Source organism: Pinus tabuliformis, chromosome 4_2 (genome assembly GCF_031772625.1).
Source record: "Pinus tabuliformis cultivar Carrire ecotype Pingquan chromosome 4_2, CPIR1, whole genome shotgun sequence".
Classification (NCBI taxonomy): Eukaryota; Viridiplantae; Streptophyta; class Pinopsida; order Pinales; family Pinaceae; genus Pinus; species Pinus tabuliformis.
In genome coordinates, this window is record NC_142304.1 from 634121094 (window position 1) to 634148304 (window position 27211).

Sequence of the window (27211 nt, forward strand, 5' to 3'; positions counted from 1 at the left end):
TGGAAGCTTTACAGGACGGTTTTTTGGCATGGTTGTTGTTAAGCCCTTGCAGTAATTGTACTTGTAGTTATCGACACTGTTGGAGCTGAGGTGGGCACCAATATTAAGGAGCCTAGGCTATTGATGCCATTCAAGAAGTGCGCATAAGGAGGTCGAGCTTAGCGTACTTCTCGAGGAGACTGCCTACTAGACTCCGTGAGATGGAATAGATAAGTTGATTGATTCAAAACGGTGTGATTGGTGGAAAACCCATTGAAGTCGGTATCAATTATTTGAATCACCAGGCCAATTTGAATCATCAGGTCTCACAGTGTGCATAGCCAGTGCGTTGAAGAGCTGATCAAAGAAGGATCAAAATTAAGCAGTTACATTGAGGAGCAGCTTGCGGACCTATTAAGGAACTGCATTGATAAGCATCAATGTGCCACATCCAAGACCATAAGATAAGCTGCAATATTAGCCATTTTTTTTTATGAAAGGTAAAGAAAAGCTATCAACAATCATTTCACATGGGTGAAGATGAAACCAACTTTTCCACAACAATGTTGCATTCTAGATTATGTGTTGTTGAATTTTGAGGTTTGTAAGTGAAACATGTTGATTCTGATCAATTCAACATGTAAATGCTATTTGTTAGAATTGATTACTTTAACAATGATGAATTGAAGTTGGAAAGATTCAAGATGAATACACTAAGGTTGAATATGATTTTAGAAGAAGTTGATTGTGGCAGTGGATATTAGTTGGTTGAAGCAGCATTAGATGGACAAACAAGGTAAAATATTGCGTGTTGAAATAAATAAGACTCATAGTGTATGTCACATACATTAGTAACCAAGTCTAGAATGTTTGTAGTGGTCATTGTAAAGTATGTACTTGATAACTCCAAGAGATGGAGTGTGAAATGTAAGCCTTGTAAGGGATGTGTATCCCCATACAATTCGTGGTAATCTAGAAACCACTTTGTATTTGCAGTGTCGGTTTATGGTAAGCCAGAAACCACGTGTAAGAGTGAAGTGAGACAGAGATTCTTGTTGGCATGGTTTAGGGTAGTTGAAAAAACCCTTGGCCTAGTTGAATAGGTTCTTTGGAGTGCCTTAGTGGCAGGTTTGTAGCCCAAAGTGGCTGGAGTGCCCTAGTGGCAAGTTTGTGGCCCAGAGTGGCTAGAGTGCCTTAGTGGCAGTTTTGTGGCCCAGAGCGGCTGGAGAGCCTTCGTGGCTGAGTTGGACCTTCGTGGCTATGTTGAGACATGGTGGCTGAGTGCCCTTGGTGGCATGGTTGATGGTGATCCGATAAAACCTAGAGCATGGTTACAGGTAATCTGATAAAACCAATTATGATGATATTGGAGGGGGATTTATAGGTATAGGTGCATGTATGCAGTTATAATGGTTAACAAAACCATGTATGGAAAGGACATCCTACAAGATTAGCAGTTGTAGAAGTTAGCACCCATGCATTCTGGTGGATGTTTTCTCCTTTATATGGACATCAACATATTATTTTATGTTTGAACACAACTAGACTTTGCAGATTAATATTGAGACAAGTACTCATTAAGGCGGTGTGTTGAAATATTAATTCCTCCTTGTCTCAGTGGTGACTTTCTATGTAAAGACTCTGTTCCTATTCTATAGGAGTGGTTTCCCTAGTTTGGCGTGTGGTTGAGATATTCTCTTAACCAACCAATTGTGTGTCCAAGATAGTTTTCCTATCTTGAGACAATACTCTTGTATATATGTAATATCATATTTGATTAATAGGATATAGATTTCCCTTATGAAATCTTATCACTTAACTATTTGATGTAACTTTATTCATTTGATGATGCAAATTGGGTAGCAAATGGGCCTTAAGATTTCAAAGTTTCTTTTGTTATATTATTTTAAACTAGTAAGAAAAGTTGTTAATATAATTTGATTAGGTTAAAATTTTAAAATAATAATAAGAAAAGTTGTTATTATAAGTTGATTAAGTTAGAAATTTAAAATACAGTTTGGGACCGAAAAAAACATAAATTAGGCTCTGATTTCTCAAATAATTGAACGAGGAGAAGTAATTTGAACTATTGAAGGTGAAGTCCGAGTAAACATTGCTCACAAATTATTGAGTTAGAATGTAAGTGCAAGAGTGACTGTTGCATGGAGGAATGCACATCAACGTGAAGAAATCAAACCTGTTGTATCATTTTCAACCAGGTCTTGAAATTTTGGATTAAAAAACAAAATTGTTGTAATATAAAAAAGTATTTTAGTATACTGATTCGTTAAAAATTAATTAAGAGTAATCTTGAAAAAAAATAGAAATATTTTAAGCCACTCTTGGTTTACTTATAAAGTTTATTAAACCGTGACAAGGTAAGACTACTAATTTAACTTTAACTAATATTACTTGTCATGTTTAACTTTGGAAAATAAATATTTATTTTTCAATATTATTATAATAAAAAATAAATAAAAATAAAAACATTTCATACACTATTAAATAACATATTCACCATCATTTAATTCCCACCATAATCTAAGCAATTATTTTCACAAAATAAATATGTAAATAAATATTCTTACCAAGAGTTACTTCCCTCCATTATTATATTTTCCTCACACACTCATGTAGGAATCAAACTATAATGGTGTAGACTTATTTGTTATTACCCATCAAAAAATTTCACATCTCAAATTATTAGTTTATGTCAAAGCAAAACTATAAGATTTGAATTGCCTATTGAGCAATATTTATTTGAGAAAGGTCTAGAAGTTGATCATGACAGGAGGTGGAAATATCACACACCTTTTAATGACTATATGACTAGCTAGATATTAATGTAATGTACACATTTTAACTGAGTCAAAATAAAAAATAAAAATGAAAGTAAAAAGAGCAAAATAAAAATAAACCTATAAAAATAATATAATAATAAAAATGAAAATGACTTATAGTATTGAGATCCCATGGTATTCATGTGGAATATAGCTTATTTAAAGAGGAAATTAAACTAGTTTAAATTCATCTTAACTCAGATCTCAAGAGATGAGATTTGATTCTCTCACCCCTTGGTAGATCAATTCTCTTGATAACGCTTTAATTAAATTAATTTATGGGTTACCTTAAATTATTTTAAATCTTCATGCACTAATTATTTCCATTGTTAATATTCTTTCTTTTCTATTATTAATTCTTATTTATTTGATTGTTATTAGTATTTCTTTCTTTTGTATTTAGCTTTTTCATTTTAATTTTACACAATGAGAATATTTATTAATAGACTTTCACTACTACTATATGTCTTTGAGTATAGACCATTAACATATTTATGTCCAAAAAAATGAATTCTTAACCAAACAAAAACATTTTTTTATTTCTTTTCTTAATCAAATAAAATTTAACCTTTAAAAAAATATTAAATTTTAAAAAAATAAATATGAACAACCTTTTTAAAATATATTAATTATTTTGAAAAACCCTTTTTATCATTCTCACCAAAAGGAAGATACATATGAAAACTAACCTGGCGTTGTGACCAGTTTCCAAAGAAAAAACGAAAACCATTGGAAATGGTCAAGGCTCTTATTTAAGCGGTAGTGTCACGCCCCTACACCTGCGGTAGTCTTTCAACCGCTTATAGCGAGGTGCGGCACCACCGAACGCTTTCTTTTCACCAATACTCACCTTCGTGGACTACGCCTAATTCACTTGTCCTTACTTAGTTTGTTTTTCGCAACCAAGTAAAATGCAATTATCTTTTATACTTAATGAAGCCCATACTCATTCATTATCATCATACAATTAACCAAGAACATCAACAATTGCAACCAAGTATAAAGGGGAGGGGCAACTCCCGAACAAGTCTGCCCAACAATATATTATAATCATTATTTCTTCAATAATACAATCATCAAGTATACTTGGCAAAACTCCAAGTCTATACTTCGAATATTTTAGAATCAAGGCATAGAACAGCCTTTACAATACTTGTGCCAACCTCACACGGTAGGAGGGTGCTCACCCGAGACACCTAGAACTCCACCTTAAGTTCTGCACAAAACCGCACACTCATCGACCAACACACGGCACACTCTTCCAACCATCAACCAAGACTTCACCTGTGCACTTCTCAAGTTAATGCGCATGAGTTATGCGCATGTCTCAACCCAAACTGCGCACTTCCCTTGTGTAGATGCCAAGACCAAATGCAAGTCGAATTGCCTGTCTCCAAATGAACTTGGAGCTCCCTTATATATACCATCTCATGCGTTGGTTTGCAAAGGGGTGTGCAGCCTTTAGGCCGACCCCCAAAATTCTCCACGCACGCCCATAGCTTACTAATCAAGTCAGCTTTACATCTTTTCATCATCGCATATAAAGCTCGCTCCAACACTTAGTCAAATTAAGTGTTTCTTCTTATCGTCGCTTTTTGTCACACTTTGTCATATTTTCACCGTCACTTCGTCGCATCGTGCGTTCGCGTGCCTACCCGCGCGCCCTCGTGCACGACCTCATCCGATGCCCGTCGCAACCGAGGCTCGAAGGTCTTACATCTTCCTCCACCTGAAATCGTTGTCGTCCTCGACAACATATCATCTCGGTAGCCTTCCACCAAGATCATCATCATCCATGATGTTGACTCCTCCACATAAGGCAAACATCCCTGCAACATATATAGAACTCCATCTCCATCATGTCTCACCTTAGCAACCAACTGTCACCAAGATACTCCATACCAATCTATGTCATCATCACCATGTGCAAAACTGCCCATGATATGTCAACAAGTGTTCACACACCTCAACCATGCGTCAACATCTCATCTCAACAATATGTCATATATCGGAAGTCATCTCAATCCATGATCATCATCCACCATGTCACAATCTCCACATGCTGCTCCATTGTGAAAGGATGGTCCCTCCATCTCAAGCTACATGCTTACTGCAACATCTCGTGTCGACCTCATCATGTGTTGTCCCCATGTGAACTGCTGCCATGATACTCCAACACAATGCCAACATATCTCTGTACACTACTAGTCCCCATGTCTGAACTAGTTGGGTAGCTAATCCAACCATCACGCTCAATCCATGAGAGTGAACATCCTCATGCCATCATCAGTCGTTTCTCAAAACATCTTGTCACATCCTGAACTCGATCAGGAATCCATTCATATGAGTAAACCATGTTCAAGTCCATGAAGTAGTCCTCATCTCTTCTGCAACATGCTCTATATAGCCAACCTGATGTCCATGACTTTAGCTGCCCATGATGTCTAACCCATGTAGACTCCATCTCAACCTTGGTCATCTGTATCCAAGTCTGCACCTGTCATAAAGAAGCCTCCTCTAAGGCCCCTTGTAAATTTGGTGTGGTTCCTCCTTACCAAGGCCTCCACACCAACCTTCCTCCAAGGTTATCTAAAGAGAAAGGAGGGTCAGGAAGTTTCCTCCCTGACTCTCATCCACCCATGTATCAGATTGATGTTGTGTCCTCAAGTATCTATGCACAGCTTCAATCTCCTCACGTGTACATCCAAGCTCACCCAGCTTATTCTTTGTTAACTGAAAGTCATATATGCCCATAGCATATCTACAAAAGTCCGCTATCCCAGCAGGATCTCTACCTCCATAATCCTCATCAACCACTGCTTCTGAAGTAGCACTCGGGCTCCCTTCACTTGCAACTCCATTGTGAAGATCATCAGTAGAAGATGCTCCCAACAAGTGTCTCCATGTTCGTGAGGTCTTCTTCTCACTTCCTTCATTCTTCTTTCCAGCTCTTGCAACGAAGTCAACAAGCTTCCTTTCCTTCATTGTTTGAGTCACACTCCCAAGTCCTCTTTGCTCCACATCCTCATGCTTCACATTCGGATCTTTGGGATACAAAGTCATAGAAGCCATCCTTGGTCTATACCCCAAGCAACTCCTTCTATTCATCGGTACCATCATAGTCTTCCTCCCAGCTGTGATCAAGAGAATGTCTCGGTCCACCATTGGTATGGCTTGTGCAAGCTCCATAAAGTCCAGCCCCAACACCATAGAATGATCATCCATGTCCACAACTCTCAAGTCCAACTTTCCAAACCACGATCTTACTTTCACCTGAGTTTCCTTCAACACACCATCAACAGCTCTAATGGTAGATTTGACTACTTTGAAAGAACTCCATTCCCTCTCCATCTTTGCTTTCTTCCCAAAAGACTTTGCTGCTTTCCTGCTTACGAAGCTATGAGTAGCCCCTGTATCTACCAAAGCTACAAATCTCTTGCCCTTCACGGTCACCTACACAAAACTTAGCTTCAAGGAACCATCTCCCTTTGTTGGCTTTGTCTTGCGCCTTACATCAGCAACATTCTTCAATAATTCGGCCTCAGAAGTGTCAATTGGCTCATGCTCCACCTTGACATTCCTCCTAAGGTACTTCACCTCCTTGCTTGGCTCTTCTAAGCAACCCGATCCTGGTTCAGCCTGACTCCCTTCAAACTTGCCCTTCATCGCATCTTTCTCAAGTGCACCAACCAAGTGTCCACTAACCAAGTTCATAGAACTAAACTTCCGAATGTCCTCTGGATGCTCTCGGTAGTGAGTTCCCAACCTGTCAATGTAGTCGAGTTCTTCCTGCTCAATCACGACAACCTTCTTGCCAAGAAGCTTCTTCTTTATCTCTTCCTCAATTTGCTTGATTTCGGCTTCCACCCTGGCACTTTCCTTCCTCAATCCGGCCCTTTCATCAAAGAGCTCTTGAAGATCAAGACCACTTCGTTGGATCTCCTCATCAAGTTCCTTGAGTTCAACATCTGTCATACTTCCGCATTGGTTCTTGAGTTCTTCAAGTTCCCTCTTTAGTTCCGAACAGCTTTCTTGAATCTTTATGTTCTCAGCCCTCATCGCAACCCAGTTAGAACTCCATCGACTCATATGTTCCAACACTTCGTACCGGAGAGCTTCAACCGCATTATGGCTAGATTCACCTTCATCCACCATCACTGCTTTTTCAGCATTCTCCATATTCACCAAGTCACCTGCAACCTAAACCAACCCTTATTCCACTTCGTGTGAAACGGTTTCCTTCGCCTGCAAGTACCCTTTCACTGTCATGAGCAACCCTGCTCAACAGCTTCAAACCTTCGATACCCTGAATCAGCTTCTTTGATACCACCTGTCACGAAGTGCATGTGTGTATCAGCTTCAACGCTTCAACACCTGAACCTGTTCACAAACTTCATCAACCCGGTCATCAGCCTACTCTGATACCACCTGTCACGCCCCTACACCTGCGGTAGTCTTTCAACTGCTTATAGCGAGGTGCGGCACCATCGAACGCTTTCGTTTCACCAATACTCACCTTCGTGGACTACGCCTAATTCACTTGTCCTTACTTAGTTTGTTTTTTGCAACCAAGTAAAATGCAATTATCCTTTATACTTAATGAATCCCATACTCATTCATTATCATCATGCAATTAACCAAGAACATCAACAATTGCAACCAAGTATAAAGGGGAGGGGCAACTCCCGAACAAGACTGCCCAACAATATATTATAATCAGTATTTCTTCAATAATACAATCATCAAGTATACTTGGCAAAACTCCAAGTCTATACTTAGAATATTTTACAATCAAGGCATAGAACAGCCTTTACAATACTTGTGCCAACCTCACACGGTAGGAGGGTGCTCACCTGAGACACCTAGAACTCCACCTTAAGTTTTGCACAAAACCGCACACTCATCAACCAACACACGGCACACTCTTCCAACCATCAACCAAGACTTCACCTACGCACTTCTCAAGTTAATGCGCATGAGTTATGCGCATGTCTCAACCCAAACTGCGCACTTCCCTTGTGTAGATGCCAAGAGCGAATGCAAGTCGAATTGCCTGTCTCTAAATGAACTTGGAGCTCCCTTATATATACCATCTCATGCGTTGGTTTGCAAAGGGGTGTGCAGCCTTTAGGCCGACCCCCAAAAGTCTCCACGCACGCCCATAGCTTGCTAATCAAGTCGGCTTTACATCTTTTCATCATCGCATATAAAGCTCGCTCCAACACTTAGTCAAATTAAGTGTTTCTTCTTATCGTCGCTTTTTGTCGCACTTTGTCATATTTCCACCGTCGCATCGTGCGTTGGCGTGCCTATCCGCGCGCCCTAGTGCACGACCTCATCCGATGCCCATCGCAACCAAGGCTCGAAGGTCTTACAGGTAGGGTCTGATAGCTTGCGACTTCGTAAAACATTTATGTGACAGAAAATAAATCAATCTACTTTCGGAAAAGGTAGCGATCCATTTTTACCAAGAATTAGTTGAAATCCATGGAAGTTGCAGCCTTATTATAATCAACACCCTGAGACCTCCCATGGTGGTAAGAAGCAAGTGTGCATGAAGGCAAAGGAAGAAACATGGCAGACGATTGGATTGCAGTGGACAAGCTCCAACACTTGGCCATGTGCTTCTTCATAGTGATTTTGTCTACCTACACAATAAGGCTTTTTCTCTCCCCGTCCAGGCTGCTCTACAGATGGGCTACCCCTGTGGGATGCATTCTCTCTCTTACCATAGGGGCTGCCAAGGAGTTGGGAGATGAAATGGGTATCTGGCATTCTGCTGGAGGTTCTCTCAAGGATGAAATGGCGAATGAAGGGGATGTTCTTCTTGTTGCGACTCTCTTGCATTTTTTGAAGCCGAGAGGGGCTCAATGAGTGTACGACAAGGCCCTTGAACTTTAGGGGCCCATGGCAATCTAAGAACTCAAAGATCTAGTGTCAACACAGGGAACTCACCTTTAGCTTCTCGCTATATTGTATCAACCAGCATCTGAAAGGCTTCTGATGCAAAAGTTGGGTCCAGACCACCATCAAATGTCACCACTATTATTTTTTTAAGGTTACCTCTTAACTCACTTTTCATCTGCTTTTGTTATTCACAATAAAATCCATGAGTTTCTAGTGCAGACCTCTTAAGCTGTCGCTTGAGAACATGGAGGTCCTCACATGGGCAAAACTCCATGGCTAGACACTACAAGTGAGCCTCGTCCAAATGCGTGTAAGGAATTTGCAGGAATGTATAATCCAACGTTTCCAAAATCACCCTCTCTGTTTCGACCCTGATCATCTTATTCTGGCCCAACAACGCCTTCTTGTCCATTGCCTTGAGCACGAAATAGAATTTCATTCCATTGAGCTCTGCCAAATAAACATTGTCAATGTCCTTGTTGCCTAGCTTGTGGATCACCCTGAAATTCGAGAGGCTGAGAGGCCCTTTGGCTCTAAGCTTTTACTCCCAGCCAGCATCATTATAGGCATTATGAGGGCTTGCTCGATGACTCGAGGCTTATCATCCATGGTGCGTAGTTGTCACAACTCATATTTTTACCGTTGTTCTAGTTGACATCTGCCGAAAAACTGTGGAGATGTCACAAAATCAATCTGTAGGAGAACTGTGGAGATGTCACAAAATCAATGTGAGGTATCAAGAAATGGTTCAGCAAAATGGTTTAGCCAGAAATAGTTGTTTTAGTTGTTTGATCTCATCGTGTAAAAATTTTCAATCGTCTAACATTTCATCTAACGGTGTATATTGGTACGGGGTGGCAACCTAGGGAGTTCTTTCCAGAGGGAATAGATCCTTTTTTTATCTGACTAACCATCCTTACTTTTCCATATGTATATATAATCAAAATCATCACAAGCTTTCTACAATAGCTCTATATATTTTGTTAAGTGTTGCATGTTTCCTTTATACTCAGATCAAATATTAACTTCGGATTTGGTTCATTTATAACAATTCCTTTCGAGTTATTCCTCGTACGTGCATGCATATAAAACTAGTAAATAGGGAACAATAATAAATAGTCACACACGTGGATCTTATATATAAATTCTAAACACAAGAATGCATCATTTCAACTCTTATGTCAACACCTATAATTAAACCATTAAACATCAAGAAAGGAATTAAATTAAATTTCATCTACCTGTTATTGCTTGGGGAATATTTAGGAATAGAATACATTCCACCCAATCATGAAATGGCTCCAACGGTTCCCCCCAGCCTAAGAACTTCTTGTCACCAGGGATCAACCCCCCATTGATTCGTGGATGGTTTATTTTAAATATTTTCCTTCCCAATAGATTTTAGAAGCGTCCTACTTTAAGGTCTACCAACCTTTTTACACAGGCCTTTTTGTTTTAGTTTTTCAAAAAAAAATATTTTTCTTTCTCTCGAAAGCATGTTTTTCTCTCCCACGGCGCTTTATTCCAACCCACTTAGTATTTCTTTCCAACTAAGTTTTCAACATAATTTTTCTCTCCCATTATGTTGATTTTATTTTATGCTTCTCCTAGGGATTTTTAGGAGATTTTTTAGGGAAGGTCCATCATATGGACTTGACCACCACAACTTTTTCTAAGCTCTCAAGAAGTCTTCTACACTCTATTGTTCTTCCTGAATATTCAGAATTAATTTATTTATTAGCTCATTAATAATAATAATACAATTTTATCACAACATAAGTCTCATCATGGTCTCCCTTGCCATTAAATCCCATATAGTTCAATGTCTCAAAATAATAACTGTGAAAAAAACAAAGTCATAGGGGTTTTACATTGGACCAAGTACAATCACCTATAAGAATCCTTTACAACTATTATGTGACATTCATGAACCCATCATGTATTTCCCTTTATATGATCAATGACATGATGATCAATGGGAAGTTTCTCCTTCCCACTACATTTGATTCCGAACACACTATTTGTATCTTGTCACCTATGGGTAAAATCTTAGAATAAAACCTCTATATATGTAATGTTGAGTAGATTCACTATGTAACAACCCACTTTAAACCTCTAGTTTTGTAATTGTAACTAACACATATGTTGTTGGAAATGCCAAACATCAATATGTTAACAAAATTTAATTGATGTAATATATATTTTATTTAAAGTATTCCCAAAAATTGAAGAATAGAGAAAGCAACACCAATCTTAATTCATGAGGGAGGGTGTGAGGAAGAAAGGGGAGTTTCCTATTCACCATAAATTTAGTGTCTAGATTTTCGATTTGGTAGAAGTTGAAGTATCCAACTATGAAAAATTATGAGAAAAAATGGGAGAAGTATGTGATTCCTCTAATCATATGGTTATGTACCCATCTAGGGCCCTAAGAATTTACCACATAGCTAAGAGGATACCATGAAGTTGTATGTAGAGTATGGTGGTGGATTAAAGGGAAAATAATTAGATATTGTTGTATGTTACTCAAAGAGAGGTGTGCATGTGAACCTATGTAGCCCATGGAATGAACGAGAACCAAAAATGTGTTTTAATAAAATGATTTCAAATAAAAGGTGAGAGAAAAATCCTTTTGAGATGTAACAACCCACGTGGAGTTCTTGATTACTTAATTCACTAGGGAATTTAGTTTTGAAGCCTTAGGTCTAAGAGAGCGAGAGAAAAAAAAGCTGAGAAATTTTATTGAAACTAAGCATGAAAAGCACTAATAAAGGTGAGGTAACAGGGGATTGTTGGATCGGGGAAGGCTCCCTTTATATTATGAATGCCTAGTGTGACAACACTCTGAGATATAACACGTCCTAGCTTAGTTACTAAAAAGAAGCATACTAAATTCCTACGTATTAAGGAGAGTATCACTCGTATTATCTACCTTGTTTGAATCTCTAATACTACCTCAATGAGTCTTCCTATAAAGACATTGAAACTAGCTTAAGAGTAGCCAAAAATATAGTACAACTAAGCATGTCGTTGGGTGGAGAGTGGATCTCCCTTATTTAGTATCCATCAAAGTTATTTTAACTTACAATATTATTTATAGTTTTCTAGAAATTACTATGTTGTTTTACTGATAAATATATCGATGATGAGTTAAACAATGTGTAAATATTGTTGGTTACTTGCTATTATTTTCTTTATGCATGAACTTTGTATACATAAGTATTCTATGAAATATATTTCCTATGATGAATGTGAGAGGTCTAATGTTTTGAAGTATAAGGTATAAGTTAAATTGAGCTCCAAGGTTTTTCAAATTATTTTCCATCCATCGAATGGAATAGTTGATATAGTTGTATCCTTCTTTGATGATGAGAAGACTTAAATTGGGGAATTTGTTTCCTTTATAGATAATCCTAAATGTTGTTCTTTCTATTGTGAAAATTGAAGTAATAGTGTGAGGATATAGTCCTGATGAAGTGATTAAAGGCTCACTCGATTGGGTGAAGTTTGAGTTTGGCTAGGATCCATCTCTTTGTGCTTTGTTGAAGAAGTAGCTAGGAGTGGGAACTATTCGAATTTCCTTCATGGTATATCGAAGGCTACTAAGCCTTTATATGGATTCGGTGAGTATTTTACCCTGTTAGATCCAGTTTCAATCCTTTGAGTCTACTTGGATAAGTTAGTGGAATTTTTTTAATTTGAGAAATGTGTTCCCTTGGTTTAGATTAATTTGAAAACTTGAGAGCTAGGGGCTTTTAGCATGACCCCTTATCATATGGGCTAATTTGGGGGTTTTTCTTGGGAGTTATACCTAACATGGATTATATTTATAGTTCATTGATGGGACTAGCTGACACAAGGTTACCCCCATACATACCCACAGTATGCATGAATATGCATAAATACTTCTGTCCCGGGTATTTTGACTCTCAAAGGAGTCAAATCTCCAACCATACATGGTAAAGATGATTTTATCCATAGTTGCTTTGTATCAGAACTCAATCACCCCCCCAAAACCTCCTATTAGGACTTTAAAACAACCCTCAAGCCTTCGCTTATGACTTTATTCAAGTCATTCATTAAATGATCCTTATCGAGACTTTAAACCCTTATCAGGACTCATTCACTCCCATAAACCTTACTTTAAACTATTAGCCCACATATATAACCTTCCTCCTTTAATCATTGGGTTAATATACATTTATTGCATAAAAGCTTCTATTTGGCACTATTTCCTTATAAAACCATTTACAAAGGAGATACATACGTGAACACACCTTTTCCGCTTTGTTACAGGCTCTGCACACTTCCCAAGGATTGAATTTATTGCAATCAGCTATCGGCTCCTCCCGCGGTCACATTACATATGTGCCTCATTGCATCCTATATGTGATAACAACATATCGGACATCAAACCCATTTAACTGTGCCATATAACTCCATCAGGTCCACCTTATCGCACTTCCTTATAATTAGGAACCAAAACACTTATCAAAATACAAAGGATTACCTGCTCCAAACCATAAAGCCAAACTTCAAAGTTTATAAGCCCCGACTATATTTATCATCGGGTCCGTGCATTCAACCATTGCCAAAGCTCTCCTCCTTCTTTCTGCCGATCTCCGATTACAGCGAGACAATAGATTTGGTGATCGATCCAACGGTTGAGATCCTTCCCTTTTTAAAATGTCATTTGATGGACTTTTGTCGTTGATCTTTACTTTTTAGATCCGATGGTTCACACTTGATTTTAGGTTGATAATACCCACGGCATTTGATTGCTCGATTAAGTGATTTTTCCAATCCGCTTACTGCTACGTGTTGAATGGTGATTGGAAATGAGTGCTTGGCCCTCAATACCACTTACCACTCCTCACTCGCCTAAAATACCACTCCTATATGCAAACCTGCCGATGTGATATTAATTTTTGATTGTCTCTGCAATATGATCCTGTTCGTTGATAATATTGATCCAATGGCTCCTGTGTGTTGAAGCCTCACTTCACCATTCTTCCTTTTTACTAAGAGTTTACGCTATTTCCTCAGTGTTTCTCTATGGCTCGGGTTTTCCTAAAGGTTTCACCTTATACCCTTCTACTACTCAATTCATTCCGGCTAGGGCTTAACTCCGTATGCCCTTCTCTCTAGAGCTTCACTCTGCTTCCTCAATTAGATTCTAAGATCCTTTTACGATTCCTCTGAATCCCTCTGCTCTCGGTACATGTTCTATAGAACTATGTCTACAAACTATTACAGAACCTACGAGTTCATAACATAATTAATCATAACACTCAATTCATACACTCTGACACAGTCAAGAATAAACCATTGTATATGTATATATATATATATATATATATATATGAGAAAATGATTACATTCGATACTTCTCTGTCTCGCACAGGCCTGTTCTTCTGCTTTTAGTGGCCTCCCCTGCACTCTGCCCGTAGTATTACATTTATACCAGGAAGGTTCATTGAACTACTACTGGTTCGACTCCTAAATCTCCTGTACTGGCTCCTAAATCCTCTATCCTTTATGTCCACTTCTATTCTTCATTTAATGCCTAAAAACTCTCTCTCACTCCTAGAATCATGAAACTGCTTAAAAAGTTATATTTTACTTTTAACTCTTTATCTTTATTAACAACCCATGTTCTCATTTATTTGAGAGCATTTACAACCTCCTCTAATTATCTAATTAAATCACTTTAAGCCTAAATATTACATTAACTTAAGACTTTAGGAAACTACTTCTCTAAAGATACATGACCCCCTACGTCTACTTATTTACAATGATTTTCTCTTGGGTTGAATGCTCCTGCATCACTAGCCTCAAGCAGTTGGAGCCAATTCCTATGTTCTCCTCGTGGACAATGGATCTGTTAACATAATTGTTAGTTGACTAGCCCCATCTCATAATTTTCATCAGTGCAAATTAGTTAACTAAATTGATCTTTATATTTTAGCTTTGTTGTTTAGGATTATTTGTGGTATATGTCTTGGTTAGTAGAACCCAAAACGATAGAACTCTTAAATAACATACATGAAATGTCTTAGAATTGTCAAATGATGGGACTAGGATTAAAAGATTGTTAAGATTTGGATTCTGTCATGAATTTTATATGGAATTATTGGGATCTGTGAAGTGACAGGACTAGGGATCCAAAGTTTTTCAAGATCAATATATTTTAGAGAATTGTAGATGATTTTAAAGGGATCTTTCCAGTCAAAATACTAGGGATATATAGATTGTCAAGACTCGAATAACCAGGACCCCAAAATAATCATAGATGGAATTTAACAGAAAATGGGGTACTAGATTGTTGGTTGCAATAGCGAAATACAAATAAAGGAACAAAAATAAATTAGAGAAGAAACCCGCAAAGAGGAAATTATATCATGGAAACATTTTTGGGTTTATTTGTATTGTAAAAATGGTCACTATGTATAATGATAGGTGACTATGACAATTATTTCAAATTATATTTTTAGTTCAAAGACATTTCTTTAACTTTCATCGCATTGCTGGTTGGAATAACCTAATAGAAAGAAAGTAACAAAAAGAATTTAGAGAAGAAACCCACAAAGAGGAAATTGTATCGCAGAAACATTTTTGTGTTTATTTGCATTGTAAAAATGGTCACTATGTATAATGATAGGTGACTATGACAATTATTTTCGAATTATATTTTTAGCTCAAAGCCATTTCCTTAACTTTCATCATAAAGGTTTAGCATGAGAGGGAGGGGATCTTTATAGCTTCGAGGATGAAAAAGTATTTAGATGTGCATGGGCATATGACAAACAACTAGGAAGACATTCATGGAATTTATCAAGGTATTTTAATGGTCAAAGAAAAATAGGAGTAAGAGCTAACTATCTTGGGATATTAACTCCTTGTTTTACATCTAGTAAGAGATATACTATCTAATGAAAAATATATAGAAAGTATTATGAAAATACTTTGGGAAATGGAAAAAACTATCCAATCAACAACTTCTTCCATGTTCTACAAGACCACAATGAACAAGATGAAAATCTTGCCAATGAGGGTTGTAAATTTAAGGTAAGAGAGTTATATATTAATGGATAACTTAAGCCATTGATTCTTCCCTAACGATGGTTAACAAATACAAAAAGATGTATAGATTATAGTATTAAAAAAGGTTGTAAAATTGGGGGATTTAGGAGCATTGTTGCAATCAAAAATGATCTTGGTCATGCAAGGTGTTGATGCACATATAATTTAACTCAAAAATCCATCTCAATCAAGAGGATTGTATATGAAAGTATAGAATAACCAATCCAGTTCCTTTAGCCACCATGTGGTACTAAGGATATAAGCAATGGAAATGTTGAATAGAGTTAGCCTTCTTCATCGGAGAGGATGTGGTATTTATTTATGGTTGAAGTAGAAGCTTCCATAGTCATGTTTCTTGCTTAATTATAAATTGAAGGGAGATATTACAATTGGAACGAGGTTTCAGAAACTTACTAGATATTTTTTAAATAAGTAGTAGGCCTTCCCATTCAACCTAGGGTAATCATTGGTCAATAGTTTCATTATTTTGTCTTATAAACCCTTGCATGTACGCGGTTCTGAAGTTAGTCTCAAATGGCTCAAGATGGATAATAAAATAGTTTGGTTTCAAGTTATAGTATTGGTTAATTATCCTAGTCATTGGTGTGAACCCTGCGATGGAATGGTTTTTAGTGTGGTTGATTGTTTCTCAACTCACATCATAGCCCTTTAAGATAACAACAAGGTGACATTGTTTTCTAGCATGTTCCTTCATCTTAAGCATATTGAAAAATAATGGGTTGGTGGTCTTCTCTCTATTTATTTCTCCTCTTCTAAATGACCCTAGGTCCTTTTTTCTCCATAAATCTGTGTTTTCTTTCAATTGTACAAAACTATTATGATGTCTAATATGGGCCTCCTAAGAGAAATAGCAAAAAATAGTTAAAATAATAAAACAATAGTTATGATTTTTTAAAGAAAAGGAAAGGAAACTACTTTTTTATTGTACTTTTTACTTACCTCATTATAGATTTTCTCAAATGTCAAGTCTAGACACATATTAGATGTAGAATTAAATTCCACATCCAATGAGAATCCACTCTACATGCTTTTGGGAAGACCTGAATCTAACAAAAAAAATTGAATATACATTAAAAAAATGTGTTTCAATACTCACTCTACATGGTTTTGAGAAGTCACACATCAGAAAAAAGAAAAAAGAAAAAAAAAGGTGTGTTTCAACACACTTTTTGATGTTGTTCTTTATGAACATCCTTAGTAGAACTTTTTCCTTCCATATATCATCACTCCTAATGTTAATTGACAATATTGTAAATACTAGAGTTTCTAGCTTAACTTTATCTCTAAATGCAATTGACTAGATATTATAGCCTTCCATTAATGTCTGCATCTTAAATTTCTAGTTTAATATTTTTTACAATCTTACTTTGTTAACTCATTTATATAAGGTTCAACCAATGGATTTACCATTTAGAGCCAAAGTAAAAATATTCCCAAAAAAATTCAATGGAAGAATTACCTTCAAGTGGTCTTTGATGCACTGTGTAAATTACAACAACATGTTACAAATTCAATTTTCCTTGAGGCAAGCTCACGTTACTAGACTTACTCTACACAATCCACATTCCTCTATTCAATATTGTGATCATCTTGTTTCACGCAAAGTTCTATCTGTGTAGATGCATCCTTATGTCCATAATGCCAAGCCTCTACAATCCAATTCTCTAGAAATATAAAGTCTATGGGTTCCCCCATCTTCAACCTCCTCATAGCTCCATGTAATAGTGTATTCCAAACTCCACACACCACCCAAAATACATATAACTCCACTCAAAATTTACAACATTCACATGGCTCTACTTCATAGTGGTCTCATAACCGTAATTTCAAAATGATTTCACATAACTTATCCACTACGAACACACTCTAAAGTTATCTCGTGGAACCTTATATTCCACTCAGAAGACTTAATGCACCTCCAACTTAGGGGTACTCTAATATGTAGACAACTCAATGCATAACCAGGTTGTTTATGGCAAATGAATTCCTTGTTGCTCCACTCACTCACCTTACAATGCCAATGGTCTACTATAGCACACACAACCCCTCCATGTTCTCTCACACATATGTGATTCCTCAACAAATCATGCATGACCTTACACCCTCTCTCTCTAGCTCTAATACCAATTCAAAGCATAAATAGGTAGAGACTAATTAGTCTCACGAAAAGAAAATACTAATAGACCACATTCCTCAAAATTGAGTTACAATTTATAAGAAAACCCAAGAATCAATCAAGTCCTAAAATTAATAACTCTTAACTAATTTTAACTACCTTTTATTCTTAAATATCAATTTATTTATTTTTCTTGATTATTCCTAAGGAAATATCATTACACAGAGTCTTAGGGATGATGATGATAATGGATACTCACCTTCTTACAAATATTATAAATATATAGTCTTCTTTAGATGTAAGAATACTGATTAATAAGCTAAAACCCAATATATCATCTCAACTGTTATCATTTTCCTTAAATAACAAGTGTTGCACGGCAACATAGTCTCTCAACTGTTATCATTTTCCATAAATAACAAGTGTTGTAGGGCAGTGTAGTCTCTGCAACTTAAGTGGATTTTATGTTTATAGAAAAAATGCAAATTGATATATGAAGTGGAAAATCTTCATCCAAAAAGTTAAGGAAACCATTTAGATTCTAAAATTTAAGGTGAGGGTTGTTAGACATAACTGCCTCAATGAACCATGTCTACCACTTAAGTGGATTTTATGTTTATAGAAAAAATGCAAATTGATATATGAAGTGGAAAATCTTCATAAAAAATGTTAAGGAAGCCATTTAGATTCTAAAATTTAAGGTGAAACGTAAGTGCCTAAATGAACCATGTAATGCATGTGTTGAATTTATTTCTTTGGGGCAAACTTATTTTATTTGTCATGTTGTTTTAAATATATGAATAAATTTTTATTATTTTTATATCCCTAAAAATATTATATAAAATAAATAAAAATGTTTATTTTCAAACATGAAAAGTCTTCATAATCATTAATTGCCTACTAAGGGATAAGGACTTAGCATAATTTTTTGTTGGTAGTAACCACTACTAAGTTTTCACATCTACGCTTTTACTCCTACATGTTAAATTGTTGAAAAAAACATAAATAATCGTAGCAAATAACTCTAAGTACTTATATTGTTTGTATTCATTTTCTATCCAAATACTTGCTTAAATTATGGTAAATAGGTTGTTTACGTGACTATGATCACTATTTTTAATGATTTTAATTTTAGGTAGTAAGTAACTTATGGTAATATGCAAATACTTGCTTAAATGATGATGGGCAAACTCTGATGGTAAAAATGGTGGATTGAGGCACTTATGACATAGCACAAAGGCTGCAATAAGCCATTCAAAATTATGGTCCAATCAAGTATTTGAAAAATAATGTTTTCAATAATGTTGATAAATAAATATTGATTTTGTAAAGTTAAACATTATAACTTGAATTGATCAATACTAAACTAATAGTAATCAACAAGCAAATCAATTAGTAAAATCTTAACTTAACAAAGACTAATAATAATGTATTAATTTATATTTATTTTATATTAAATTTAATAAATTTCTTATGTTTAATTACGCCGTAAGGCGTTCCCTTATGAAATGAACTACCCAAACTGCTTACGTGTAAAAATATGTGCCATTCGATTTTGTTGTTAGACGATTAGGTAATCGTTAACCGTTGATCTGAATTGAACCATGCCAGCCGTGACGCTTGTTACTGGGTCGTTCAACATTCCACGATGTTTCGTCTCTCTGGCTCACTCTGTATCGGAATATGCAAGGAAAATTATAGGAAGACATCCATTCAACTCCTGTACCAGGGGTTGCCAATGGTCTGGGTAAATTGTTCTACTACCTCGGATTTTCTTTTCAATTGTAATGTCATGCGGATGGATGTTTACAGTCATGGGGTTTTACATTCGCTTTGAAGATGACAGTGTGGAGTCTGCTAAATCTGCGAGGCAGTAGAATGTGAAGATGGTATCGGTAAGAGATTTAGACTTTTCTGTTACTGTTTCGAGTATTGTCAAGTGCGATTTTTATCCGTATCAATGTGCTGCAGACACTGTGCTTCTCTGTCAAAGCCTTTGCACGGAATTTAGTAAAAGGTTACATGATACACGTGACGAGGACGAAGAATAAGGACGTGCAATGTACTGATTGGTGAATGGTATATTCATTTTTTTTAAGGTATGCTACTTACTGGTTCTGCGCGCTCTTCGACAGCCTCGAAAGGAGAAAACATTCTAATTCGATTTCTCAGTCTCTGCAGTTACATATTCTGAAGGCATGCTTGTTTTGCCCTTGCGATTTTATTTTGTATTTTGTGGCTGTATGGAGGGCAGAAGAGTCGTTAGAGATAAATTCTGTGTAGCCCATTGTGAATGGAGGTGAAGATATGAATTTGTTTTTCAATTTATAATATATTCAGATATGTTATTGTAATAAATTTGTACAGTGAATTTTCATCAAAACCCCTTTTCTTCAGTGCAGCTGTTCGAAATCGCAACAACTTTACCTTTAGAGATGATGCTTTTATTTTCTTGGGCAGTTCTTGTTGGTTGATTTTGAAACAGGTGACGAGTACGGCTCGGCAATGAGAAAGATGAGACGAGAAGCTTTGGTTTCTTTGTTTTTTTTTCTCTGTCTGATTTACCTTCGTATATGTCCATGTGATTTACCTTCCCATATGTCCATGTGAATCAATAGGACACCAAGTTCTTTTTCAATTTTTTTTTAGCTATGTTTAAATGGTTCAGTGAATTTGGAAATTAGATGACACGTGCGATGAGATAGGAACAATTCGAAAGTGCAATTTGATGGTTGGTTTCGTACGTTCTTGCGGCTCATTCATTCGTTGACGTATCCTGGTTACTGATTCTTCTTTTTATTGGTATACCCTTTTGCCGTTAAAAAAAACAGAAATCATTCAATAATTACGCCGTAAGAAGCCAAGGTCTGATCAAAATTTCTGTGGTTTACCATACCCCTGATGCCAAGGTGAAGGAGATGCTCAAGAAGCCAGAGTGTATTACTATCGAGAGGAAGAGCAAGGACCATGCAGAGATATTCAATAAAAGTAAGTTTTCCTTTTCCTATTTAATTTTCCTGCGTCCATCTGACCCCACAAACACTATGGGTGGAATTCTCAAACTTAATGCTTTGTTGCAGGAGGTAAGGTGATCAAGATTTATCGCAATTTTTTTTCAATTGTAATGTCATGCGGATGGATGTTTACAGTCCTGGGGTTTTACATTTGCTTTGAAGATGACAGTGTGGAGTCTGCTAAATCTGCGAGGCAGTAGAATGTGAAGATAGTTTCGGTAAGAGATTTAGACTTTTCTGTTACTGTTTCGAGTATTGTCAAGTTTCCGAGCTCTGCTTCTATAACACGTTGCTTATGGATTTGTCTTGTTCCACATGATGGGATAAATTTCAGTCTATTAGAGTTTATTGTATCATGTACGCTCATTTCTTTTGCCATTAATTTTGTTTTCTTATTGTTTAGCTCATGTAATTTACCCGCAGATTAGCAAACATAAGCGGCATCAAGATAAAGATGCAGCAATAGAGATTTGGGAGAAGCTAGATGCATACATGCGGGCTAGGAGGTCGGCCTCAATGCTTCTGCCAGCGGTTGCTCTAAACGTACGGTTCTGCATCAAACCCCATTTTCTCTTCAAAAATTACCATTTTTTTACTTTTTGTGAGACCTTATGGTTTCCTTCTTTGTTGTTTTGACAGTTAGTGAAAACAGCACCTCTTCAGGTTTAGTTTTTTTCTTCTCCTCTTTACTAATAAAGTTTTTGTTTGTTCTCTTGGCATAAACATAGATATTTTTTATTTCCGATTTTGTTGTTAGGGGCTTGAATGAATCAGATGTGAGAGTTAGCTACAAAGACACTTGGATCGGAATCTGTTATATAATGTGATTTGTGGTTGTGGGCATGCAGGATCTGCTTCAGCTCCTAACGCTAACACTTCTTCTGCCAGCAGTAAAAAGAGAGCAGTATCTTTGCAGACTATTTATGAGATATTGCATCTGCTGGCTCTCCTTCTGCTTGGACTGGCTGCCCAAGTATACCAGTAGCAGTTTCAGAATATAATTTCTGCTATTTTGAAGGACTTAGGTGTTTACTTGGTTCAGTGAGTAGTAGAGCTGCAATTCCTTGTCTTACTTGGATATTCAGTGTTAGCAATAAAAGGTCAAGTTTTATCTTTATTTTATAAGTCAGATAGATGGCCTGGTTTTGGAATTGAATTATTGTTCTCTACACCTCATATTGTCCTATAGATGGCGTGGTTTTCCTAACATTCTCACGTTATGTTTTCCAATTTCAATAAAATATAAAAGAATCGCCTAGGATTTCATTTGTTTAGGTTTGATTTTGTAGGGACCTGTCTTGGTCCTATCAGAAAAGAATCTTTTAGGATTTCATTTGTTTAGGTTTGATTGTGTAGGGATCTGTTTTGGTCTTTATAATTAGATAGCTTTGGGAGAAATATTGGACAAATAATATTTATGATGTGTGTATAGATGTCTCTTAATTATAATTTATATCAGTCATTTAAGAAAATGAATGTAACAGTAGAAGAATGAAGAATGGGGATGTGGCCTTGTGTGAGGGAATGAAGGAAGAAAGAAAAAACCTCCTACCCTGCTCCTGGCTTTGATTTTGTAACTAAAGCAACTAGCTCTAAGTGCCCTCCTTCAATTGCTACCTCAGTGTTCGATGTGGAAAACACTTACCAGATCCTAGTAAGACAATAGATGTCGCCTTGTGTGAGGAAAACAAGGAAGAAAGAAAGAACCTCTTATCCTCCTCCTGCCTTTGACCTTGTAACTCAATAAACTAGCTCTGAGTGCCCTGCTTCAACTGGTATGTGAGTGTTCGGTGAGGGAAACAAAAAATTCTCTTACGAGATCCCAGTAAGACAATAGCATAAGCAACTACTTTGGCAGATGGAGACTACAAAAGGATTGCGATCTAATTAATTAGTATTATGTATCAAAGAGCTAGCTTTGAAATGCCTTGTAGACCTGGTTCTATGTCAATCTCGATCTAATTAATTAGTATTATGTATCAAAGAGCTAGCTTTGAAGCACATGGATTAGGTAGTTTTCTATCCTATTATTATAATGTTGCAAATTCTTATCTAACATATTTTCATGCTGGGAGCAGGCTAAAATAGGCAAGGAATCAGATTTTGAATCTTCATGACGTGCTCTGCGTGGCCCCGATGCTGATGTTTCAGTTGAAGAATATGAAATTAAGGTAGAGAGCCTTTGGTTCTTATGCTTTGACATCCTTTTGTTTCTTTCTTGTAATAATAATTTGATTCTGTATTAATGCTCATTTGGGAATATTCTAATGCCATGGCCATTTGTTTCGTCTGGTCAGCAACTTTTCTGGGTTTTTGTGCCCTTGGTCAATCTTTAATATTACTAATAAAAATTTTACACTTGTCTTTTCAGTGCAATCCTAGAGAAGCCTTTCAGTTTATACCTTTAGTTTGTCATTTTACCTCTTTTAAACTTACCACTGCATATCAAGCTTACATTGCAATAGGGGATTGGCAATTCATCTCTATAAGGGGGCTATGTTGCAACTAAAAAAAATAATGCTTTAATACAGATTGCAGTGAAGACAAACTATAAGCAAAGAGGTGTCAAAGCCTCTGACCTTCTTCAGAAAAGATATGCACTCCCTTTGACTGTAAGTTTTGGGTTCCCCCCTGGTAGTATAAAAGCAAAGCATGCTACATGCTTTTTTCTTTGTTTAACTACATAAGTACCTTGATAGTCTATTACTAAGAACAATGTGAATCGACAATTTGGGATTGCTTTTGACCATTTCAGACAATAATTTCTGCAGATTGGCATTGGTTTGCTTCTATTGCAGCAGTTGAGTGGAATTAATGGAATTATGTTCTATAGCACATACATTTTCAAGTCTGCTGGTGAGTGCTCATTGATACCTGTATGAGCTTTATTGACCAATCAGTTAGATGAATGCCCCTATAACCTTTTATAGACCAATCAGTTAGATGACCCTTATTTTACCTTTTCTAGTCCGATTATCAGGGAATTTTTTAGGGCCTAATATTTGCAAGTTGGATATAACTAAAAAAAATTAAAAAAATTCTAAAGGGGTTGCCAATGCAAACAAAAGATGTGCTCCAATCTATAGAATATAAAGTTAATATATTGGAGTAAACAATTTTTTTCATAAAACATATAATGATACCAAAATTCGAAATTTTCTTAACAATCTTAGCAAATTTCAGTGCTCTGAACTTTAAGATAACAGATTCGTTGAGATTTCTGCACATAGATATAGTACCTTTAAATTGTCGTTGCCAATGTATGGAAGTTGAGATGAATTTTTCAAAATGATGGTCTTGATAATAGTAGGGACTGTAGCTTTGTGATGTCTGTATTTATACACAAGAAATATGGAACATAAATACCCTCTTACAATGGGTATTGATTTCAACATTTGTCTATCTCACATGAGTTTCATCAAGCAAAGTTGCAACTCTAGGACTCAGTGCTATTCAGGTGTTTGACTTGTTTAGTAATTTGTTGCTTGTATGGTTTCAAATATTAATTTTTCTGTTTCTCATCAAAGTTTTTAATGATAATCCTTTAGGTTCTATCCTAATGGCTGTTATACAGGTTGTCATGACTGCTTTCACTGCATGGGTGATGGACAAAGCTGGAAGACGTCTCCTCCTCATGGTAAGTTGCCTGCTGCTGCAAAGGATGTGTACTTTTATGGCCACCAAGAAATTTTGTGTATGAGTAACATGAATTCATTTGGAGAAACTTACAGTGAGATGGTTTAAATTCAACAGATCTCATCTGGGGGAATGGCTGTATGCCTTTTTCTTGTCGGTCTTGCATTCTTCTTGGAGGTAATATGTCCCAGTTATTTGTCATGCACTAGTCCTTGAGTTTTGTTCAGGGGAGACAAATTTAAAGGCGTGTTTTGAATATTGAGATCAAAGAGGAGAAGGAAGCTTAAGATTGAAATTTAATCGTTCTGAACCATGTGAAAGTAACATTGGAAATTGGAAGCTTAATATGACTTCTATTGTATCAATGTACCTTTCAGACTCATGTGTCAGGAGCTTCTGATGAAACATGCTACAATGTTTTGGCCTTAACTGGTGTTTTGGTAAGAGTCAAAATTAGTTTTATGTTAGCAACCAGTGGCATATTTCCTTTGTCCAAATTCCTTCAGAGCTGAAGGCCTTGGTTTATTGCAGGTTTACATAATTTCCTTCTCTCTTGGTATAGGAGCTATTCCATGGATTATAATGTCAGAGGTAATTTTTCCTCTGTAAGTTCAAGCTAAATGTGTATGCACAAATATCAGGTTGTGGTGTGTTACGAAACTCTCTCAGCACTAGGAATGTCTATTACGACTTGCAGCTAATTCTTTGGCTCCTTCACTGCTGATCCTTCCTGTTAATGTAAAGGGCGTTGGTGGTAGTATTGCAACTTTGACAAACTGGTTGACTTCTTTTTTAGTGACCATGACAATTAATTTACTTCTAGAATGGAGCTCTGCAGGTAAATTGATTGCTTTCAAAGCTGCTTTCATTGTTAAGATCTATTGCAGACTTTTGGTTTTATCTATCTCGTGTAATTATTTCAGGAAGTTGGTTGGATTAGAAACAAATATGAATTTAATGTAATGAGTATAAATGGTTAGCTAATCTTCCTTCTTTTATGAATGGGAAATTGGTGTTTAAAGCCAATATTTGAGAAAATTATGAATGTTATATTATGATAGAGATTTTTGATGTTTTACTCAAAACTTTTGTTAATATTATGATTAATTTCTATACGTCTAGATATTTTTTTGTGAGGATTTATCAAAAGAGAAACAAAATTGTTTTATTTTATACCCGAAAATAATTATGCGCAACCCACTTGCAATTAGTTGATGATAAATTGGTAAGACCGTTGAAAAAGAATCCGCCCAAGGGAGAACATCATTGGTACGTAGTCACATGAAAGTATGTTTCAGCAGTAAAGTGATAAATTCCAGACGATTCGAAAATTGAATTTTCCACAGTAATTGATATCATTAACTAGGTTTAAGTCTAAACACTGATACCTGCACGAGGCCCAGCTATAAGGTATGTTGGTCACGCACCATGGCATTCGATAGAGTTTGCAAGTCTTTACATAGGGATTGAACAAAGATATTCATATATTGAATTCTCTTTGCATGCATTTTGATTCTTAGACCAATGAAAGGACACCATGTTCTTTTTCAATTTTTTTAGCTATGTTTAAATGGTTCAGTGAATTTGGAAATTAGATGACACGTGCGAGATAGGAAGAATTTGAATGTGCAATTTGATGGTTGGTTTCGTACGTTCTTGCGGCTCATTCATTCGTTGAGATATGCTGGTTACTGATTCTTCTTTTTATTCGTATACCCTTTTGCTGTTAAAAAAAACAGAAATCATTCAATAATTACGCCGTAAGAAGCCAAGGTCTGATCAAAATTTATGTGGTTTACCATACCCCTGATGCCAAGGTGAAGGAGATGCTCAAGAAGCCAGAGTGTATTACTATCGAGAGGAAGAGCAAGGACCATGCAGAGATATTCAATAAAAGTAAGTTTTCCTTTTCCTATTTAATTTTCCTGCGTCCATCTGACCCCACAAACACTATGGGTGGAATTCTCAAACTTAATGCTTTGTTGCAGGAGGTAAGGTGATCAAGATTTATCGGAATTTTTTTTCAATTGTAATGTCATGCGGATGGATGTTTACAGTCCTGGGGTTTTACATTCGCTTTGAAGATGACAGTGTGGAGTCTGCTAAATCTGCGAGGCAGTAGAATGTGAAGATAGTTTCGGTAAGAGATTTAGACTTTTCTGTTACTGTTTCGAGTATTGTCAAGTTTCCGAGCTCTGCTTCTATAACACGCTGCTTATGGATTTGTCTTGTTCCACATGATGGGATAAATTTCAGTCTATTAGAGTTTATTGTATCATGTACGCTCATTTCTTTTTCCATTAATTTTGTTTGCTTATTGTTTAGCTCGTGTAATTTACCCGCAGATTAGCAAACATAAGCGGCATCAAGATAAAGATGCATCAATAGAGATTTGGGAGAAGCTAGATGCATACATGTGGGCTAGGAGGTCGGCCTCAATGCTTCTGCCAGCGGTTGCTCTAAACGTACGGTTCCGCATCAAACCCCATTTTCTCTTCAAAAATTACCATTTTTTTATTTTTTGTGAGACCTTATGGTTTCCTTCTTTGTTGTTTTGACACTTAGTGAAAACAGCACCTCTTCAGGTTTAGTTTTTTTCTTATCCTCTTTACTAA